Source organism: Fukomys damarensis, unplaced genomic scaffold (assembly GCF_012274545.1).
Source record: "Fukomys damarensis isolate Sample0158 unplaced genomic scaffold, DMR_v1.0_HiC HiC_scaffold_30, whole genome shotgun sequence".
Taxonomy (NCBI): Eukaryota; Metazoa; Chordata; class Mammalia; order Rodentia; family Bathyergidae; genus Fukomys; species Fukomys damarensis.
This window is the reverse complement of record NW_022900942.1, coordinates 15,687,855-15,694,873: the sequence shown is the minus strand read 5'-3', so window position 1 is coordinate 15,694,873 and position 7,019 is coordinate 15,687,855.

Here is a 7,019-nt window from a genome sequence, read left to right as displayed (position 1 = left end):
CGTTATTTAGAGAATACTTTATTAGATTCTGTAATCAAATCCCCATAGGTATGACCTTACATATTTAATACAGTGTGTTACCCCTGTACAAATGGAAAAAATTAACAATTCTAGACCAATATGGCTGTCCATTTCTGTACAATGCCAACTCAGCACAGTAAATTGGGATAACTTTTTCCAAAGTTGACAGCACAGTTAAAGTTTCCAAAAATTCAAATTATATATATATTTATATTTATATAAAAAGACCAATAATCACAGTATGTTATGCATCAATAGCAGCCACAGCTTTTCCAGGTTCTGCAGTCATCTGAACAAAATTATAGGCATTCATCACATTCCATTAAAAAAACAAAAATAAAAAAATGAAGAAAGGAATAATACCCAGAAAACAGCAAAGTTCTGTTGCTGTTGTGGTACCTGGCACCATTTTTTTCATTAGCATCTTAATCATCATCTGGAAAGAGAACATTCTAGAGTAATATCATTAAAAAGAGCTCTGATAAAGCACAGTCTCTACTACATATCATAAAGTGGGTACATGATATTTTACATTCACAGAGGTATGATACAGTACCATCCTACATCAATAATACTGGAATCAGTTTTGGTTTGAAATTTACTTTGTCTGAAAATAAGATTGCTACCCCTGCTTTTTTCTGGGCTCCTGTCACATGGAGAATTGTTTTCCATCCTTTCACTTTCAGTCTATGGGCTTCTTTTTGCACTAGGTGTGTTTCTTGTATACAGCATATTGTTGGATTTTGCTTCTTACTCCATTTTGCCAGTCTGTTTCTCCTGATTGGTGAATTGAGGCCATTGGCATTGTTGGTTATAACTGATATGTACTGACTTATTATTGTCATGTTATTGGCCTTTTGTTGACTCTTTACTTTTTCACCTTCTCCTTTTAGTTTCTTCCCTTGCCTATTTGATTTGTTCTGTTGGGCCTCATGGTGTTGTTACAAGTCTAATTTTCTACTTCTGCTACCTACCTTTACTACAGTGGGTGTTACTGGAGGGAAATCAATTCTCCAACTCCCAAGAAAAGGGGACTCCAAGGACTAAAGAAAGAAAGACAATAGAGACTTGCATAATTTCAAAGTACATGGGGGCTGGGAGTTCATTGTCTCAGAGTGAGCAAAGACAAAGACACTCTGAGAGATAACCACTGTTTATTTGGTGCATACAATAATCAAAGAGAGTATCTGGTGATTTAGAAGGCTGTGATAATCCTGTGTTGATGAGGATTTTAGGTTGATAAGGATCTTATGCAGATGAGGATCTTATGTTGATGAGGGTGATAAGATGAGCAAAACATTCTTACAATGGTACACAGGATGAGTTAAGCTGATAAAGATTTGTCCTTCCGCAGTTGAAACCTTTCTTCTTTTTAAAAATTACTTCTCCATTCTTAAAGAACCAAGATGTCTTCAACTGATGTAATCTTGCCCTTGAGTGAGACAGCATCACCAGACAACTGAGGCCTCAGCTGTGACCTGAGGCAAAATGGAGCTATGTTTCCACAGCCATAGCTGGCTCATGGGCAAGAATATTAGGCACTGGCAGCCCTAATTATAATTTAATTATGAAATGATTTCCCCCAATGTTATGTAGAATTGCTCTCAACAGGGTGTGGCAGGGATCATGAAAAGAGGCCTTTGTATTTTATCATCAACTAGTCTGTAGAACTTCCCTCTATCCAAATTTTTATGAGCACTTGGTCTCCAGAATGGACAATAGGTGGTCCCCTAGGCCTGGAGCTGGGAGGATTCTGTTCCCACACATTTGGATAGCTTGTTCTACTTGGCACAGATTGGTGAGATATTGTAAGAGTCTCTTGATGTCTGAGTCTACTGTTATTTCAGAGGATAGAAATAGCCTCTCATATAACATTTCAAACAGGCTTAAACTTAGCTCAGTTTTGGGCATGTTGTAAACCCTCAAAAGCAGCCAGACATAGTGGCACATGCCTGTAATACCAGGTCTTGGTAGGCTAAGGCAGGAGGATCATCATGAGTTCAAGGCCAGCCTGAACTACACAGCAAAACCCTTTCTCAAAAAACAAAACAAACAAAAAAGCACCACTGGCAATAGAGCCAAGACTCAGCTGTCTTTTATCAAAGTTTTGCCAGAGCTCACTTTAGGGTCTGGTTGTTTCTCTCTACCTTTTCAGAAAACTGAGGCCACCAAGTGGAATGGAGGTGATACTTTATTCCTAAAGCTTTACCAGTTCCTGAGTTATTTAAGAAGTAAAAGAGGGTCTAGTGTCACTTTGGAGAGATGAGCAATAGTCCAACTCTGGGGATAATTTCTTTAAGAAGCAGCTTGACTACCTTGGCAGCCCTTTATGAACAGATAATAAAGGCTTCAATTCAGTCTGTAAATGTGTCAATTAGGAATTCGGACTACCATCTGTTTAAATCCTCCACAGTGTGGCATATGAGTAAAGTCTAATTGCCAGTCCTCCCCAGGGTGCATCCCTATCCTCTGTACAGGTTCTACTAAAGGAAGTGGTTTGGACTGGCCTGAGTTATCACAGGTAGAGTAGGCAAGATTCGCAGACTTTTTGGGTGGTTGCCACTAGTCCTAGTCCTTTGAAAACTCGAGTGAATTTTTCCAAAATAGTGTCTCTTCCCATATGAAAGGTATTATGAAGTGTTTTTCTAATCTTCCACTGTGTCCCTTGAAGAAGAACCAGTTTGTTTCCTAAATGTCACCAAAGATACCTTTTAATTACCCCTTTTTCTAAGGCCCATTTATCTTCCTGGGAAAACAGATTGGTTTTAATGGTTTCTCAGGAACAGAGAATAAAACTAGAATCTTGAGAGGATTTAGGACTCCCCTTTTTGCCTCCCTATCAACCTTTTTATTTCTCAAGGAAACTTCAGATATGTCTCTCTGGTACCCTTCACAGTGCATAACTGCAACCCACTTGGGAAGATGGTCTACCTCTAGGAATTATAGAATTTCCTTCCTGTACTTTATAGATGATTGCTTGTTAGTCAGCAAGGCTTTGTCCTTCCAGAGGCATTGTTGGTTATAACTGATATGTACTGACTTATTATTGTCATGTTATTGGCCTTTTGTTGACTCTTTACTTTTTCACCTTCTCCTTTTAGTTTCTTCCCTTGCCTATTTGATTTGTTCTGTTGGGCCTCATGGTGTTGTTACAAGTCTAATTTTCTACTTCTGCTACCTACCTTTACTACAGTGGGTGTTACTGGAGGGAAATCAATTCTCCAACTCCCAAGAAAAGGGGACTCCAAGGACTAAAGAAAGAAAGACAATAGAGACTTGCATAATTTCAAAGTACATGGGGGCTGGGAGTTCATTGTCTCAGAGTGAGCAAAGACAAAGACACTCTGAGAGATAACCACTGTTTATTTGGTGCATACAATAATCAAAGAGAGTATCTGGTGATTTAGAAGGCTGTGATAATCCTGTGTTGATGAGGATTTTAGGTTGATAAGGATCTTATGCAGATGAGGATCTTATGTTGATGAGGGTGATAAGATGAGCAAAACATTCTTACAATGGTACACAGGATGAGTTAAGCTGATAAAGATTTGTCCTTCCGCAGTTGAAACCTTTCTTCTTTTTAAAAATTACTTCTCTATTCTTAAAGAACCAAGATGTCTTCAACTGATGTAATCTTGCCCTTGAGTGAGACAGCATCACCAGACAACTGAGGCCTCAGCTGTGACCTGAGGCAAAATGGAGCTATGTTTCCACAGCCATAGCTGGCTCATGGGCAAGAATATTAGGCACTGGCAGCCCTAATTATAATTTAATTATGAAATGATTTCCCCCAATGTTATGTAGAATTGCTCTCAACAGGGTGTGGCAGGGATCATGAAAAGAGGCCTTTGTATTTTATCATCAACTAGTCTGTAGAACTTCCCTCTATCCAAATTTTTATGAGCACTTGGTCTCCAGAATGGACAATAGGTGGTCCCCTAGGCCTGGAGCTGGGAGGATTCTGTTCCCACACATTTGGATAGCTTGTTCTACTTGGCACAGATTGGTGAGATATTGTAAGAGTCTCTTGATGTCTGAGTCTACTGTTATTTCAGAGGATAGAAATAGCCTCTCATATAACATTTCAAACAGGCTTAAACTTAGCTCAGTTTTGGGCATGTTGTAAACCCTCAAAAGCAGCCAGACATAGTGGCACATGCCTGTAATACCAGGTCTTGGTAGGCTAAGGCAGGAGGATCATCATGAGTTCAAGGCCAGCCTGAACTACACAGCAAAACCCTTTCTCAAAAAACAAAACAAACAAAAAAGCACCACTGGCAATAGAGCCAAGACTCAGCTGTCTTTTATCAAAGTTTTGCCAGAGCTCACTTTAGGGTCTGGTTGTTTCTCTCTACCTTTTCAGAAAACTGAGGCCACCAAGTGGAATGGAGGTGATACTTTATTCCTAAAGCTTTACCAGTTCCTGAGTTATTTAAGAAGTAAAAGAGGGTCTAGTGTCACTTTGGAGAGATGAGCAATAGTCCAACTCTGGGGATAATTTCTTTAAGAAGCAGCTTGACTACCTTGGCAGCCCTTTATGAACAGATAATAAAGGCTTCAATTCAGTCTGTAAATGTGTCAATTAGGAATTCGGACTACCATCTGTTTAAATCCTCCACAGTGTGGCATATGAGTAAAGTCTAATTGCCAGTCCTCCCCAGGGTGCATCCCTATCCTCTGTACAGGTTCTACTAAAGGAAGTGGTTTGGACTGGCCTGAGTTATCACAGGTAGAGTAGGCAAGATTCGCAGACTTTTTGGGTGGTTGCCACTAGTCCTAGTCCTTTGAAAACTCGAGTGAATTTTTCCAAAATAGTGTCTCTTCCCATATGAAAGGTATTATGAAGTGTTTTTCTAATCTTCCACTGTGTCCCTTGAAGAAGAACCAGTTTGTTTCCTAAATGTCACCAAAGATACCTTTTAATTACCCCTTTTTCTAAGGCCCATTTATCTTCCTGGGAAAACAGATTGGTTTTAATGGTTTCTCAGGAACAGAGAATAAAACTAGAATCTTGAGAGGATTTAGGACTCCCCTTTTTGCCTCCCTATCAACCTTTTTATTTCTCAAGGAAACTTCAGATATGTCTCTCTGGTACCCTTCACAGTACATAACTGCAACCCACTTGGGAAGATGGTCTACCTCTAGGAATTGTAGAATTTCCTTCCTGTACTTTATAGATGATTGCTTGTTAGTCAGCAAGGCTTTGTCCTTCCAGATTGCCACATGAACATGTAGAACCAGAAAGGCAAATTTGGAATGTGTATAGATGGTTAACCTGCCTTTCCTAGTATCATTGCCTGGATAAGAGCTATTAGCTGTCTTTTGATCAGAGGTTCCTGGTGGAAGAGGTTTAGCTTCAATGACCTGTTGTAAATTGACAATTGTATAAGCTGCCTTTTGATGTCCTTCTTGGAAAAAGCTGCTTCTAGAAGTGAATCACAAGTCACCAGGGTCTTGGAGGGGCAGGTTACTGATGTCCTGACTTGTTCATAAGGGTGACTAATGTTTCGGCAGAGGATGAATAAAAAATATCTGATTAGGGGTCCCTCAACCTCAACTATGGCTATGTGTCCAGAGAAGGGTTTTCTAGAAAAGCAATTTCTAAATAAAATTGAATTGGCTCACCCATGATGTGCATGGTTACCCAGCGTTCCTCAAAGGAAATAATGATGTCTGTGGATAGGGTCACTGTGCGTTCCCTGGGCCTCTTCAGTTATCAGAGCAAAAAATGAAGGATCTGGCTGGGCTAGCCCCTCTCTTAGAGTAGGAACAGTCAAATTTCCCATGTCGCAAGTCAGGAGCATTAGCTGCTGCACATACAGAGCAGGATCCAGGATGAGAAATGAAGCAATCTTGTGTCCAGTGTCCAGTTTTATTTTTTGCACTTGAAACAGGGACCCTTCCTCAACTTGTCCCTGGATTTTTCTGTACATGACCTGGGTGGGTTTAAAGCATTATGAATTGCAACAACTGTAATCTTATCCTTTCTCTTTTGTTTCTTCCCTGGATTGCAAATGTTGAACACAGAAAAGACCATGTTCAACAATTTGGTGCTTGTGATCCCATCTAAAATTGTTGTAGTCTACACCAAATATATGGGGCTGCAAACTAGAATATTATTTCATTCAAATGATAACAGAAGTTGACTCTGTTTGTAGAAGGATGGAAAAATGTGTTTTTTAAGTCAAGACTTGTATATGGATCCTCTTCTGGAGGGTGGATTAGAATAATAGCCTCATTATTGAGACAGTTACTGTACCCCCACTCTCCTTATTAGTATATTTATGCAAGACTCAACAAACCTCTTTATCTCCTTTGTAAGAGTAGCTAGCATATCAGATATCATTCTTAGTCCCCCACTGGTATAACAGTCTCAGTTTGATTGAGGTGAAAATAACCTTCCAGGGTGGCTTCTTTCTCTTTTGAAAGCTCATTGCTCATTTGCATAGTTACCATGTATATCTGTAACTAAAAGGGGGGCTGTTTTATTGACTTGAGGACTATAAGAAAGAGATTGGACAGACCTCTGGTATCATCAAACAGATCACAGAGACCCTGATCTTTCCAAGAGACAAATGAGGGGTCCAGGATAGGATCTTCCTAGTTTTTGAGTATTTTCTTTGATAGTCACAAGATACCAAACCTAAGGCACTTCTTTCCACCTTTTGTGTTTAAGCAGAAATATTATAACTGCAGAATAGTCCCATAATTTAAAGTTCCCATCTTTTGTCACCTCTTAGTTCATATTGGAACCAAACTATATTTCATTAGGAGATGTTTCTTTTTTCTGTTATAAATTGTCAGGGTCAAACCTTTTCCATTCATCAGGGGATAGAGCTGAGTGACAAAATCAGTGGACTCTGTGTGCTAGTACAGTTCAAGAGGTTTCCCACTGACTCTTTTGGGGGTTTATAGAGAGGAAGATACAGCTAGGTCATGATGCCTTAAGGTGGTATCTCATGCAGAAAGAAAAGAAGGTGCAACAGTTTAACAAGATA